The following is a 16466-nucleotide window of genomic DNA, read 5'->3' as shown; positions in this document are numbered from 1 at the left end:
TGGTTCAGTTGGTCTGAGCCTCTTCCTGGCAGTGTAGCTGGTGTCTGCTTCTTCCAGGCAGTTTGGTAGGTCTCTCCTCTAAGCAGTTGCCTGTCTGAGATTGTCCTCCAACAGTCCTTATGGTTTATATATGCTTGAGAAGGATGGGAATTGATGTGTAGCTCACTACCGTTGCTGCAGGGTGGAGGGCCTCATCTCTCCCCTTAGGAAACATTGCTTTACCTTCCTTTTAACTTGCTGCTTCTTATTAAGCTTGCCTCCCAGATGACAGTCTATTCAGAAAGAAATTGCTACATAGCAGATGTCTGTGTGCACACATGTACTCACCTCCACATATGACATGTGTACACATGTACCCCTTTCCTGCCTTTTACTAAGACAAACCTATCTTCTTTTCTATAAGTCATTGAAGATTCTGTAATCCTGGGTTGGACTGATTGGTATCCGGATCGGCTTTGACAGAACCTAGGACAGAGCAGACAGTCATCAGAGATGGAATGTTCTGGAGCATCAGGTTCAACTGGACAGAAAGAGCTCCGACAAAGATCTAGAATGTAAAGATCTAGAATGTAAAGATCTAGAATCAAAGATCCAGTAGCATGGAGGGGGGATCACGTGGAAGGTACAGAGGCAGAATTATCATTTCAGCAGTGCTGGGCCTAAAGGTGGGAAGTTAAATTTAATGGCAAAGTGTCTATAAACACTCTCCATGGAAACGGCATCTCCCAGCCTTTTCCTTGGAAGATGTGATTGCAGGACACCATGAGATCAGCACAGAGTCTTTACTTTAATGCCTAGAAAAATCTGAATTTACACATTTGGCTCTCCTCCTCACTGAGAGTTTAAACTTGTGATTTCCCCTTTGTTGAATCCTGGCGGGAAAGGAGGAGAGGTTAACGCACTTGGGAATCTGAGCCTTAGTGACACAAGGACTGTCCCTTCCATTATCCCTTGAGCGTCTACCCATTATCAGACACAAAACAGTCACATCCCTCACAGCAACAGTTCCCCTCCAGCAACTATATATGTAGGGAGGAAAAAAGAGAAAGGGTCTCCAAGAGGCTGAAATTAGAGTATTAGTAAAAGCATGCTTGGCTAAGAGACAGAAAACTATGTAGACCAGTGGTTCTCAACCTTCCTAAAGCTGCAATCCCTTAATACAGTCCCTCAGGTTGTAGTGACCCCCCCTAACCATAAAATTATTTCTGTTCCTACTTTATAACTGTAGTTTTGCTACATGAATCATAGTGTAAATATCTGATATGTGACACCCCCCCAAGGGGTCATGACCCACAGGTTGAGAACCACTGAGGTAGACAGCCATGAAGACCATGCTTCCCAAAACCAAAGAACAGACAGACGCTGTTGAAGAAAGGTTCTTCCCTAGAGTATCAGAGAGAGTGTGGTCCAGCACAAAAACATAGACTCCTAGTCTCCAGACATGTGGTCAAATGATCTTCTTCAGTAGCGGCCACCCGGTTTGTGGTTCTTAGTTTTTCCATTCCTTGGAAACCAGCACAAGGTCTTCTTCTGCCTGTTTCACTCCATTAATCCAGGCAGTTGTTTTTGGAATAGATGTTGTTTGTTGAATGTTTATCTTGTGTTAAACACCCTTCTTCATGGGTCAATTCACTTAATCCTTAGATAACCCTCTTCGGTGGGTATGGTTATCTGATGAAGAAAAGTTCCTGTGTTTTGAAGCTCCTTTGTCACAGATGGAGTCGAAATGATGCAGTAAAAGAAAAATGTTCATGTTTCACTCAGCTGGTGAGTGTTGGGATAAGAAGCCAGACCTAGCAAACTGGAATCCTGTCACTTCCTCTGTAGACACACACTGGAGCCTAAAGAAGACCTCTCTCAAGCTGCTTCCATGGAATAGTGATCCTGACGATTTGTTTATTGCCTTGGGGCTTATTCAGGTCAAAGGTCAGCACAATAACAATGAATTGTGTGGCTTCTCAATGACTCTCTGGGTTGTAATGCTTGTCTTTCATTCACTGGACCCCCAAGACATTTGTGGTCACTGGCACTCTGAGATCTCTATCTTCTGCAACATTCTTTTTTTTTTTTTTGGTTCTTTTTTTCGGAGCTGGGGACCGAACCCAGGGCCTTGCGCTTCCTAGGCAAGCGCTCTACCACTGAGCTAAATCCCCAACCCCTGCAACATTCTTCCTAATTCAGGCATTTTAAGAGTTGCATTTGGGGGCTGGAAGATGGTCCCACAGTTACACTGTTCTTGCAGAGGGCCTGCAATTGGGTTCCTGGTACATTGAACTGCTCACACAGCACCAACTGTCATCCCAGCTCTAGGGGAGTCAATGCTCTATCCCTTCCTCATGTGCACATACCCCACACCGAGTTACAAACACACACACATAAGTAAAAAGTAAAACGAACCTTCGGGGGTTGGGGATTTGGCTCAGTGGTAGAGCGCTTGCCTAGCAAGCGCAAGGCCCTGGGTTCGGTCCCCAGCTCCGAAAAAAAAGAAAAGAAAAAAAAAAACAAAAAAATGAATCTTCGACCTAAATAATAAGTTTTAAAGATACAGCTTTATCCTCCATGTCCGATCTCACATATTACATCACGGTTAAAGGCCCGTGCATTTATGTTCAGAATTCCTGTTTGAAACAGGAAAAACTGAGAGAGCTTCCAGGAGATTTGGGGAATTCTTAGCTCTACTTGGAGGTTTTACACTCCAGCTTCAGCAGTAGAGAGAACTACTGGGCAAGCAGAAATATTCCAGGGAGAATCCGGAAGAATCTAAATTGTCTCATCAGCCTACATGCAGGTCTGGAACACTGTGCCAGTGATAAAATATGTAATCATTTCAGCAAGTTAAGAGAGTAGGGAATGGTCAAGACAGGCTAGTCCTGTATCTTTACATAACCCTCCACGCTTCAAAGGAACACACAAACAACGTTCCTGGTCCATAACAGAATTGAGTTAAACAAGAAATTCAGGCTGTGTGTTTTAAATGCTTGGGACCGAAAGTGTTTCAATTTTACTTTTTTTTTTTTCAGTTTGGAGTGTTTGCCTTTGCATAATGAAATCTTTTTGGTGTAAGACCCAAGTCTATACATGAAATAGCTCATGTTACATTTACATAAGCACAGCCTGGCACCAATGTTATATAATATATTACTAATGCTATGTGTTAAAACAGTTTTACAACGTGGAGTTTTTCATTTTAGCACCATGTCAGTGTTCAAAAATACTCAGGATTTGGAGACATTTGGGTGTTCAGGTGTTTTAAACTTCTACAGAAAGATAGCAGGGAAATCCCCAGATGGCTGGAAATTAAACATTGCACTAATCTCTCTGTAGGAACCATGCCAAGTGAATGTTATTATTCTCTTCATTTTACAATCGAGAAAGGGAGATAGAGAGAAAAATAAAAAAGTCCAGGCAACTAAGAGGCTCGTCAAGAGCTGACTTCAGAGACTGCTCTGGACTTAAACTCAAGTGCCCACAAGACATGCTGGGAAGTTTCAGTTCTCCAGACCCACATGTCTTAATTGCTTATCTATTATAGTGCTAATGACCAAATCAGCTTATAAAAGAAAACATTGAATTCAGGAGTCACAGCTCCAGAGGGATAGAGTTCATGACCATCCTGGTAGGGAATCTGGCAGCCTGCAGGTAGGCATAACCTCGGAGAAGTGGCTGAGAGCTCACATTTTGAGCCACAACTAGGAAACAGAAAGAGTGCATGGAGAATCCCATGGAATCCTCCTGAAACCCCAGCCTCAATGACATAGCTCCTCCAAACAAGGCCACACCTCCTAATCTTCCCAAACAGTTCCACCAGCTAGAGACCAAGTACTGAAACATATGAGCCAGTGATACACCTCCTCCAAACAAGGCCACACCTCCTAATCCTTCCCAAACAGTTCCACCAGCTAGAGACCAAGTACTGAAACATATGAGCCAGTGATACACCTCCTCCAAACAAGGCCACACCTCCTAATCCTTCCCAAACAGTTCCACCAGCTAGAGACCAAGTACTGAAACATATGAGCCAGTGATATACCTCCTCCAAACAAGGCCACACCTCCTAATCCTTCCCAAACAGTTCCACCAGCTAGGGATCAAGCACTCAAACATATGAACCAATGGGGTCCATCCTCGTTCAAGCCATCACACCATGCTTCCACTGATTTAGATCTCTGAGCTTCATTTTGAATAATGTAGGACACCTTTTTATTGTTTTATAACTCTAAGATGACAGATTTTCTTTTTCCCTTTTTTATGCATTTTAAAGAGATTTTATTTTCGTGTTATTTTCTTGTTTCTGATAGCTAATATACCTTTTCTCTTGGTTGTTTTATAACTTGTTTCAGTAGTTTTCCAATGTTTTGTCTAATAGTGTTTTTCTTTTTCCTTTTTATTAGTTAATTAATTTATTTACTTTACATGCCAATTGAAGCTTCCCTTCCCTCCTCTCCTCCTAGTCTCTTCATTCACATTTTCTTAGCTCCCCACATCCCTCTCTCCCTTTTTCCTCAGACAAGGATAACAACCTGTTTTGGTCTATCAAATTGCAACAGGATTAAGTGTGTCTTCTCCTACTGATCCTAGACAAGACAGTCCAGTTGGAGAGAAGGGTTCAAAGTCAGGTAACAGAGCCAAAGACAGGCCCTGCTCCAGTTGCTAGAGGTCCCTAGTGATAACCAAGCTGTACATCTGAGGTATAGATAGATATAGATATATAGATGATATAGATATAGATATAGATATAGATAGATATAGATAGATATAGATGATAGATAGATATATAGATATAGATATAGATATAGATATAGATATAGATATAGATATAGATATAGATATAGATATAGATGATATAGATGATATAGATGATATAGATGATATAGATGATATAGATATAGATATAGATATAGATATAGATATAGATATAGATATAGATATAGATATAGATATAGATATAGATATAGATAGATAGATATATCTTCTCAGTCCACCAGCTTCTGCAGGTTCAGGCTGTGTGAGCCTCTGTGAGTCCAGGACAGTATATTTCTTTTTTTTTTTGGTTCTTTTTTTTCGGAGCTGGGGACCGAACCCAGGGCCTTGTGCTTCCTAGGTAAGACAGTATATTTCTTTACATCTATCCTGGTTGAGACTCTGTAGGCGTCTTTAAGTGATCTAACTGAAATAGGTTTTGCAGTTTTTATTTCAAATTTGGAGGTCATGGAGGTCATCATCCTTACAGCCTACTATACACACTCTCTCTCCTCCTGTCCTGAGACTCTTAACTACAGAGCAGCCTGTCAGGCATTCTTCCCCAGGGATCGAGGTATTTTGTTGTTGTTATTGTTGTTGTTTGATTTGGGTCAAATATAGCACAGGCTGGCCTTGAACTCACTACACAACTGATAATAACCTTAAACTCTTGGTCTTTCTCCCTCTACTTCCCAAGGAGTGGGATTGCAGAAATCTACTACCACACCCAGACAAGCTCTGTTTCTTTTTTTTAAAATCTTTGTTTCTGTATTTGTATTAGTCTAATTTCTCTCCATTTGTTTTTAGTTTCACTGGGCTTTCTGGAGTTAAGCTATCTTAAATTTTCTGATTAGTATCCATTCCAGAATATTCATTTTTAAAAGATTATTTATTTTATACATTTGAGGACACTGTCATTGTCTTCAGACACACCAGAAGAGGACATCAGATCCCATTACAGATGGTTGTGAGCCACCATGTAGTTGCTGGGAATTGAACTCAGGACCCCTGGGAGAGCAGTCAGTGTTCTTAACCACTGAGCTATCTCCCCAGCCCCAGAATATCCAATTTTAAGCTTTCATGGAAGACCTAAATTGAACTTCTTACACATTTCCATGCCCTTTTTTCCTGAAAATTTTTACATGGCCCCAGGTAGATAAATATATAAATCAAACATTTACTGAAGATATATCATACAAAAATTCATTTTAACAAAATTTTCTGCTATATAAACATGTATACATATTTATACAAATTTACTATTTTTTCTCTGTTTAACATGTATTTAGACCATCCAGCTCACACTCCATGTACCTGACATGCCTGCCTGGTCCTGGGCACCTCTGTGGGTCTCCTCAGGGTAAGGTCTAAGAGCAGGGTCTGCCTCATGGGCCGATATCCTGTGGGGTCTTTTCCTCTCTTTTCTCATCTTTCCTCAGTCTGCTTAATGCTGTCAGTATTGGGAGGGGCAGCCACTGGAATATGGGACGCCTCTCAGGGGCCACACCTGAAGGAAACCAGTTCTCCCCTGCCCTGCAGCAGTATTGGTGAGCTTCTCATCCATGCTAGGACGATCCTGTGCAGTCATGGCCACTGTGAGGTCCCGTGTGTAACAGCCTTGTCATATTCAGAGAATCCTGGAGTATCTCTGCCTCTCAGAGTCCTTCTGCCCCTCTGAGCTTCCACAACGATCCCTGAGCCTTGAGGGAAGGAGACTCGATGAGGACGTCCCATTTAGGCTTGAGCTGTCAATCAACATCTCCTTCCGAAAGCTCTTCTGTGAAGCCCATTGGCCCTGATTCCCAAGATGCTTTCTGGTTGCTTTCCCTTTCCACCTACATTTTGGAAGATCTCCCCTGTCGCGCTGAGTCTGTCCTGTCTCGCCCCCAAGTGTCTCCCAAATTCACTATTTTTTATTAATTATTCATAGACAGGCATAGTTGTCTATACCTTTAATCCCAGCACTGTGGAGGTAGAGGCAGATAGATCTCAATGAGTTTGAGGCTAGCCTATTCTACATGGCAAGTTCCAGGACAGCCAAAGGTAGAGAGATTCTATCTAAAATAAAAAAAGAAAGAAAGAGAGAAAGGAAGGAAGGAAGGAAGGAAGGAAGAAAAAATAAAAGGAAAAAGGGAGACAGAAAAATTATTTGTTATTTATTTGCATTTAAAAGATTTTTTATTTGTGTGTGTATCTATATTTGTACACATTTGTATGCAGGTGTCCATGGAGACCAGAAGTGGCCACTGGATAGTAGCTTGTACTTTCTAACCCCCTGCCTTAAGCTCTGGGTGGACCACGCTACCAGCCCTGCCCAGGTTCCCTTGGATCTGTGAGTGAAAGATACACACACAGTAGCTCATTGTTAATAGGCTTAGCTCAATGGCCAGGCTCTTCTAAGCCTTCTGTGACTAGTGAGCTCTTCTTTTCAGTCCTGGCTCAACACCTTTAAATCTGTCCTCAACTTTAGTTGCCTGGTTACCTTCTCCTACTCAGCACCTTAAATCTACCCACAACTTGCATTTCTAATCTCCCACCTGCTACCCCAGACCCAGTTGGGGAAGAGGGGAAGCAGCCAATGGCCACTCTACTGAAGATCTCACATGACTGGTGGGTCTCCTTCCCTCCAAAGCACAGTGAATCTTTTTTCCTCCTCCTGCATCCGTTTGCCTGCCTGCAGGAGCAGGGAAGTTCCATTGCTTCCTCCCAGCCATGACTGCTAGCATCTTTATTGATCAATCAAAAATCAATTAGGGAACAGGACCTTCAGCACTCATTCCTAATCAGAGCATCAGAACCACCTTCTATACTGGATCACTTGAAACTTTAGTTGCTAATGGTTATGAGTCACTTGATATAAGTACTAGGAGCTTTGATTTTTACACACATTCCCATCAGTCGTTGGCTACTGGAGTTGGAGTTAGAGATGGATTCTTCTCTGCTTTTAGTCTGTGGTACCAACTTTCTTGGGAAAAGCACACTTTGGAGACAAAGACCTCAGAGAGTCTGAATTCCTTCAGGATGGGTGACAATGAGCAGCTTGTCACAAGGTGAGACCCTTTCATCAGGTAACACTCGTTTACACTGAGAATAAGTATGAATTGAGATATACATCTGATAAAATGCCAAGTTGGCATAAATATTATCCTTTAGTAACAAATCACAGATATGACACCAAGCTAGCTTGGCTTACCTATAACCCCTTCTAGCTATCTTGTGACCCTGAAAAAAAATTACTAAATTTCTCAGTTTCCTTCATTTATAAGAAGGTGCAGAGTGTTAAGTCTGACGAGAATATAAACAAGATTGTGCCAGGCACAAGCCAAATTGACTTTGCATCCCATCTGGCTTGAAGCCAAAACAATAAATTATGGAATTTCAGGCATCAGTGAACAGGAAGGAATTTGTGTGGAGGGCAGAGGAAGGGAAAGATGGCTTTCTGGCTTCCTAGCCTGGATGGGTACTCTTCCCCCTTCTCTCTGGTTGTGTGCCCAGGAACGTATGGTGACAATGACATGAAGGACAACATGGGAGAGAGGTCAGTCCAGTGCCAGGATAACGAGGCAACTCAACCACGTATCTGGATATTTAATTCTCATGATGCGAAAAATCTAATCATTGCCTTCAAAAATGTGCAGTGGTGGTGCACACCTCCGATCACAGGAGAGGCAGGCAGATCTCTATGATCTGAGGCCAGCCTGGTCTCCAGAGTGAGTTCCAGAACAGCCAGGACTGCACAGAAAACCCTATCTTGGAAAAAAATCTAAACATTGCCTTCAATTTTGACAGCTTATTAGTTCAAAGGAAGCATTTTCTTACAAATAAATTTATAACTTCATGTAGAGCACTATATCTGAATTAGAAAATGATTCAAACTTTAGTTTTACCTTTGCCACTTATCAACTATGAATGAGCAAAGCATTTCTTGTTGGCCGTCTACTTCATAAGATGATGAAGTGAAAGCTCCCTAAGGTACAGCGGCTATCACAGCTGCTACAGTTGCCGGCACAGCATCTGCACAAGGTCGAGCCAGCCCAAATCCCAGCACAAAGGGAAAGGCGACCTCTGGGCCTCACCCCTGACTGAGGAGATGTTGGCAGTTGATAGTTTCTGGGGGTGGGGAGAGAATCACTCTTTTTAAAGGATTTGGCCACTGGTAGATTCTCCAGGAACATATATGGGCAGTGCTATGGGCATACTGGGTTATCAAAGACATGAAATTGAAGGAAGAGCTTGTTGAAGGGAATATGTAGAGAAGCATTAAAGGGAGAACTGAGAGAAGTTATAATTGATTTCACTGTATAATGTGAAATTCTCAAAAATAAGGAAAAACTGTAAATATGGAAATATTACTATCAATAACATTAGAAAATATTTCTGGGGACTTTCAACCCTGGAAAGACCATTATAAAACTTTGGAAATATCTCCAGACATAAGATTACAATATTTACATAGTTCTTGATGCTTTCTATTCAAGCAACTGATTCCCCCATGGATCCCAGGATAATTTTGAGTAGAGTCACAATTGTCCAAAACCTGTCCAGGACGTTTGTGGGCTAAAAACTGGGCAAGGAGCCCAGGGAAAGGAGGAACAGGGAAGGGAGAGGGAAGTGGGAGAAGGTGTGAGAAGAGGGGAGAGGAGAATAGGGAAGGCCAGTGTCAGGGATTTGTTTCACTGAGGAGGATGCATGGATGACAAATAGGTACAGGGGAAAGATGTGTGACCTCTTTATCTGTGAGAGGAACACACATCAAGACTATGATGAGCTGTCCCTACAAACCCATGTTCCATTTGGAATAGGCCTAATGGAAACAACCTAGATGGATGGGTTCTTCAGTGGTTAGTACAATATACTCACCAATACAAAGGAGGAAATCATTAATGTAGATGATGAGTCTCCAACATGAGTTTCCAGAGAACTACCCCGTGTCAAACATGAATTTACACACGGTCCTGATCTACTCATATATCTTGAAATGATGAAACTCTAGAAATGGACCACAGTTAGGGATGCTTTAGGCACTTGGTGATAGCTATGGTTATGAAAGGGCAAGGTGAGGTGTCTACAGGGAAGGGGTCTATTGCATCTGGGTTGTGGTGATGGATAAACGCAATAACCTGGGTGATACAAACGCCCAGAACTAAGTACACAAAAGTGCATGTGCACATGGAACACTGGTAAATCCTGGGTAAGGCTGCTGAAGTGTATCAATGTTGATATTCTGTGGTGATCTAACTACAAAGGAACTCATATTTCCAACAAATGTATGTGAATTCTTATGTTTCTCGAAGACACTGTTTGGTGCTAATCTTTTAAGAACTCAATAGCCAGCTTGAGGAAGAATTCACTAATGGGGATGGAGATGATAACAGGTTAGTACCAAATTCCAGCAAAGGCTGGAGACAGAGACCTCATCAAATGTACACACTATCATTGATAGTAAGCAGATACTCGAATAAACGATTTCCCAGTTCAGCAAGGTTTCTGCTACGATTCTCATGTTTCAGATGAGCAAATGGGAATCTACAGCATTTAAATAACACCCAAAGGTCAAAGAGTGGACAAATAGGAAAGCCAGGCTTGGCTCACCACAGCTCTGTGGGGCTAGGAACTACAACAGTCTCCCAAAGTGCTGATGTTGGATGTTGCTTCCACAGCCAACACGGATGTTCTCTACGTTAGCAGTCTTCACTCCAGCTGCCGAGCGTTGCTTGGTGCTGAGGGCTTCCTGACAGTTCTTATTTCAGTGTGTATTTATAGTGGCATCTCATCAGCTCTCCTCCCATGCCTATTGTTCTCAGAACACCACCCGGGGGTTATTATTAGCACCACCGAATGTGAAGGGAGGAACAGAAGTCACGTGTGCTCAGAGAGTCGACCAAAGACGGAGGCATTTCTAACGCATGCTGGGTGTGCTGGGAAACTGTAGCGGCTTCTGGGATTACGCTTGGGACTCTTTGCCTATGTGTTAACGTTATGTTTATTCCCATCATATGTATTTGTTTACACCATGTAAGGTCCACATACAAATCCACAGATGGCCTACTGTGGGCCCGAGAGATTTTAGAAATAATACATCTGGCTGTTTTGTAGACAGAACAGCAGAAAACAAACGCACATGGACAAGAAATGTAGCTGAGCTGAGGGGGTGCTTGCTTAGCACAGTTTGCCCCTCAGCCCTGAGAAGCACAACAACCAACCGGCAGACTGCTAACAGCTAACTTTTGTAAAGACTAAAAACCATGAAATAAATAATACACAAATAAATGTGTTTACTCTAAAAAAGAAGAGGAGGAAGAAGAGGGGGAGGAGAGAGAGGGAGAGACATAGGGGAGAGGGGTAGAGAGAGGGGGAGGGAGAGGGAGGAGAACTTTCTAGCATTCCCAAGGTTTTTATTATTTAGTAATTGTTTTCATTATCTTTGTATTTTTTCTTCCTTTTTCCAAATTCTCTACTATACCCACACATAATAAATAACATAATAAAAATGAGAAGATAATGGTCCAGGTCAAAATCTTTCACAAGGGGGCTGGAAAGGTGGCTGTTTACTGGTTAAGAGCACTTTGCTCTTTCAAAGGATCCAGGTTCTACTTCCAGCCCCTACCTGACAGCTCACAGCCTATGACCTGATGCTCTCTGCTGACCCCCATGGGAATCAGGAACACATGTGGGGGACATGAAGGCAAAACATTCATACAACAAAAATAAATAAGAACATTTTAGGGGCCTGGAGAGATGTCTCAGGGGTTAAAGACATTGGCTGCTCTTCCAGAGGACCCACTTTTGATTGCAAGCACCCACAAGGTAGCGGGTAAGCAAGTATCTGGCTTCCATGAGGCCGGTAATACAAGTGGTGCAGAGACAGATGTGTGGGCAAGCAAAATGCTAATACACATTTAAAAGGGGGTGAGGGGGAGGGAGAGGGAGAAAGGAAAAAGAGAGAGGGTGGGAGGGAGGAGGGGAGAGAACTTTTACAAGCTTTTAAGTTGAGAAAAGAGTTCTAGGTATTTTGGAATAAGCCTTTCCTAGCCCAGGTCTGAAAACCAGAAATAATGTCAAAGCAAGTACATTAATACTTTCTGGAGTGAGTGATTCTGGGTGGTACCAGTAGGGAGGGAAAAAAGGGCAAATATTTGTACATCTCTGAGCTGCTCAAAGCACAGCTAACTCCTTGCATTTCTTTTTTTCTTTAATTTTTTTTGGATTTTAATATAATTTCATCGCTTCTCTCTTCCCCTTCCTTCCCTCCACCTCCCATATCCCCTTCCTCGCTTTCAAACCCATCGCCTCTTTTCATTAAATTCTGCATGCGTGCATGCATGTTTCTCCAGCTCTCCACATTCCGAAATTGCCTGTGCAGTGTTGCGGCCTCATGAGCTTTAGGCCGCCATGTTGGTGAGACATCACGCATGTAGCTTCTGACGTTCCTATGAGACACCATCCCACAGCAAAGCCCCTGTTCCTCTGGCTCTGACTCTCTGCAGTGGTCTCTCTCTGCAATGGTCCCTGAGCCGTAACACAGGAGCTGTTCTGTACAGTGTTAACTGGCGCTGGGCTCCACAACTCTGCACCTCGGTGGCTATGGGTTTGTGTCATGGTCTTCCTCTGTTACAGAGATTTTTCCTTGACTAAAGGGGAAGACTACACTTACCTGGGGCATAAGGACAAGTTATATATGCATACTTATATATCAACTTGTGTATTGTAGATACTTTAAATAGTTAATAGGATTCCTCATAACTTTTTTCAGACCCTATTATTTTATCTTCCTTCTGTATTTTATCTGCTTCTTCTGTATGCCTCTCCCCCTCTCCAACTGACCCCCCCTCCTTTCTTAAAAGAGTCCAAGTGGAGAAGGAAGAAAGAACTTATCATGTCTCCCCAGCTGCTGATGGAAGGTGACTCAGGTCCTGGGTTGGTTTTTTTTTGTTTGTTTGTTTTGTTTTGTTTTGTTTTGAAGATTTATTTATTGTATTGTTTTATGTGTATGGGTGTATAGGTTTTGTATGTGTATGTCTATGTGCACCACACAAGTGCCTTGTGCCCTCAAAGATCAGAAGAGGGCATCCGGTTCCCTGAGATTGGAGTTGCAGATGGCTGTCAGCCGTTACGTGGATGCCGTGGATGCCGGGAATCAAACCTGGGTCCTTTGCAAGAACAAGAGCTTTTCACTGCACTAATTCTCTGGCTCCAGGGGCCCTACATTCCTCATTTACTTTCTCAGTGGGGTTCTTCAGGGAGACCTCAGGAAGCCTGATTCCCAGACAGCATCGCCAATGTCTCCTTGCCCACCTTCAAGCTTGGCTATGGGAGCCTGGCCAGCAAGTGTGGGTCTCCTGAGGTTTCCTGGAGTTCTGACTGCCATAAGAGAGCTGTGCCAGTCAGAAGAGCAGTGCTGTGTGTGTGCCCGGGAACATCAGCAATGCCAACAACACCATGACAACCCAGTGGAATGTGAGCAGGGAGAGAACCTCTTAGGGTTCGAAACCATGTTGGCGTCATTGAGCCCAATATGTCACTTTCCAGCTGACGCCAAGCCAAGTCCTTGGATGTGTGGGCTAGTTAGGGGTTTGAGCCGAGGCAGCTCTCAGGAGTGTGTTCGTAGTGTGCTATGACACACAGTCTGCGTGTGCAGCACTTAGTGTGTGCTGTCAATTAGCCGTCCTTCTCCAGCCCGCAGAGGAGTGATTGGCGCTTGGTGTAGTCCCCAGAGCTCCAGGTACCTCTGACATCCCAGCCTTCTGCGTTGTTTTCACTGAGAAAATTTACGTGCACTTTATTGTTTGTGGAAGAGAAAATGAGAGCGCAAAAGCTTGCAGGTAGCTTTCACTGAGACAGAGAGATTATAACCTGGACTCGATAGTGTACATAGGTGTGGCTCAGAGGCAGTTGAGTCAACTTTTGTCCAGCCGGGACCTTCACCACCAGTTCAGAGAGTCAACGTGATGTGTCTGACGTGGTGCGTAGCCTTGTGCGCGCGCACGCATGCGCATGCAGCTGGCCACTCAGCTGTTTCTCACAGCAACAGAGGAGATGAGACAGGCTCCAAAGGCAGGAAATACAATCCTCACACCGAGGAGTTCTGAAGATGCCAGCAAAGGGAGAGCGAAGGAAGAAGCGTGAGTTTCCTGGTCAGGACCGCTATTGACAACCGCCCCTGTGCTTCAGGCTTTGGGCACACGTGATTCCGTTCCTAACACGGTTGAGGAACATGCTGAAGAGGTTTCTAAGACGCAGACAGTTGACATCACCTGCGCTGCACTTCCTCCTCTTTAAACGATCCTCCCAGGACATGCCCTTCTATTCAAGGGTGGGCAGGACATAGCTTGGTGACAGGAGGATTGCTGTAAAGGGAAGTAGGATTAGTCAGCTTGTGGGGTCTGAATTGCAGAGGAACATGTCTGTCTGCCCAAGAAGATTCATGTCTTGACAGCAATCACCGGTATCTTTAAGGCACATTATGTGTGCCATAGTCTCAAATTCACACACGGCTGGCAACAGAATAAAGGGTGTGCTTGAGTCCTTTGTACTTCGCGTCCTGCTCTTGGAGGGCCTCCGTAAGTGTGGTGAGATGGCTTAGTCAGGAAAAAACGCTTGCTTTGCAAGCACAAGGACTCACATAAAAAATGTCAGGTGTGGAGGCTCACCCTCAGAGGCAAGTGAATCTCCATGAGTTCGAGACCAGTCTGGTCTACACAGAAAATTCCAGGTAGCCAAGACTTCTATAGACCCCGTCTTAAAAACAAAATAAAAAGCATACCCTTTCTCGTTTCTAAATGAACTTTCTTTAATGCTTTAAGTTTCCCCAACATGTTAGGCTTCTTTACTCTTTCTCTTCATGTGATTGTGCTGTACGTCTGTCCCATCCTGGCAGCCTAAATGAATAGTTTTTTCCTTCTCCCTCCATTCTCCTCTGGGTTCATTTTTGTTTTTCTTTTAAATCTCATAAAAGAAAAATGTCCTGAACTGTCATTTGAGTCCATTCTTCAACTCTTTTATCAGTAACTCTAAGTGTTAGGGTTTCGAATCTCGACCCATGCCGGGACAGAACACACCCAGACAACATGGCTCCACGTGGAGAGGTTTAATGAGAGACAAGAGGAGAGGAGAGGAAAGGCGGCCGGCCATGGGCATGTGGGAAGGGGACAAGAACAGAGAAGAACAAAGAGTAAGAAGGGGTAAGAGAGGGTAAGAGGAAGAGGAAGGGTCAAGCAGCCCCTTGTATAGCCAGGCACAGCTGGCTGTTGCTAGGCAACTGTGGGCGGAGCATACCTGGCCGCTGCCAGGTAGCTGTGGGGGTAGAGCTTAGACAGAATACCAACACTGAGAATTCCAAGAGGGCACCCCCACGAGGGCTGACCTCTTAGGGTTCAAGCATTTCGGAGGACTTTCTAAATCCAAATCTCTTTAGGCAGCTTGGCAAAACCCCTGCAAGACATTTTGTAGTATTGACTCCCAAATGCAAGCGTCTCTAGTGCTTGCCGGGCACATTCAAGTAGGTTACCATACCAACTTGCAAGTGGAGGCAGTACCGGCAGCTTCCCCACGGATGGATGGTTTTCTCAAGGGGCCCAGGACATCCCGTAGGGATGCTGTTTCACTCCACCTCCTTCCTGGTGCCCCCCACTATCCCAGAGTTCAGGCTTCGGCCTTGCAGGTTTGACTTGTGGCTGGGGATACAGTGAACTCCCGGCGATACACAGCAGGTAACCCATTCACTGGGCATGCTTCAGTTTCTGCAGCAACCCCCGGGCCCCAGGCACACCAGAGTACAAGAAAACTTTCTCAGCCTGTCACAGCTGGGGTCCCATTTTTACACATAAAAGCTCATTGTCCTAAACTCACCCAGCTCGTCTGACCACTTTGGAAATTTCGTTATGCGCCATTGGACTTGGAACCAGTCACTCCACCCCAGTCTGCATAGGGAGACTCACTGTTTGTTATTTGTTAGTGGGGGGCGTCGTAGCAAACTTCCGTCAAAAAAAGGAAAAAAGAAGAAAAAGAAAAAAACCACTCCAGCTTAATTTTCAATGAGTGGAAAGGAAGCAAACACTTAAAATGCTCTTCTCAACCCCCACACTTGGGCAAAGGGGACTGGAACTACAGTATGCACCAGAGGAGCAGTTACGCCCAAAATAAAACTGCAGGTAGCAGTCTGCATGTGGTTGTGTGTGGCACAAGTTTCGTTCCTGAGAGATGAATGCAAAAATGCTTTTGCATGTAACCTCCCCACAGTGCCAGGTCCTGCGCCCATTTCTCAAGGTTGTCCTTGGAACAGCGCCGGTTAATATTGACTCTAGGTGTGCAATTAATAAAGGGTTGTGTTCGTAGCTGTCTTGATTCTACTGCCACAGCTGAAGAGTCCTTGGAAACTATTCAAAGAGGAAGAAACTGAAGAGTGTTAGAGCTCACATCCAAAACGTCAGAAAGCCACCACAGCCAGTCCAAGCCGCTTGCTTCTGATACTGTTTCACAGAATAAAAGAATGTGTGCCACAGAAGCTGAAATACCTTTCTTTTTTCTTTGAAGAGACAGTTTCTCACTATGTAGCCTTGGCTGGTATGGCACTCAGTGTAGACCAGGCTAGCCTTGAACTCACAGAGATCTCTCCCAAGCGGTGGAATTCAAGGCAAGTGCCAAACCCAGCTCAAAGCTTTTAATAGTTTCGGAGATCACATGAACACCAATATTCTCTCTCTCTCTCTCTCTCTCTCTCTCTCTCT

General features: G+C 44.0%; 1 long non-coding RNA gene across 1 annotated transcript; it reads left to right on the top strand.

Annotated features, from left to right (window-relative positions):
* Positions 1–571: 571 nt before the first annotated feature.
* Positions 572–1966, top strand: LOC134482545 (uncharacterized). The gene is made up of 2 exons (XR_010058786.1): positions 572–665; positions 1645–1966. It is a non-coding gene; the product is annotated as an uncharacterized LOC134482545 (long non-coding RNA).
* Positions 1967–16466: the final 14500 nt, after the last annotated feature.

The sequence above is a fragment of the Rattus norvegicus genome, chromosome 16 (assembly GCF_036323735.1).
Source record: "Rattus norvegicus strain BN/NHsdMcwi chromosome 16, GRCr8, whole genome shotgun sequence".
NCBI lineage: Eukaryota > Metazoa > Chordata > Mammalia > Rodentia > Muridae > Rattus > Rattus norvegicus.
Note: the sequence above shows the minus strand (reverse complement) of the source record. Positions and strands in the feature narration are given on the sequence as shown.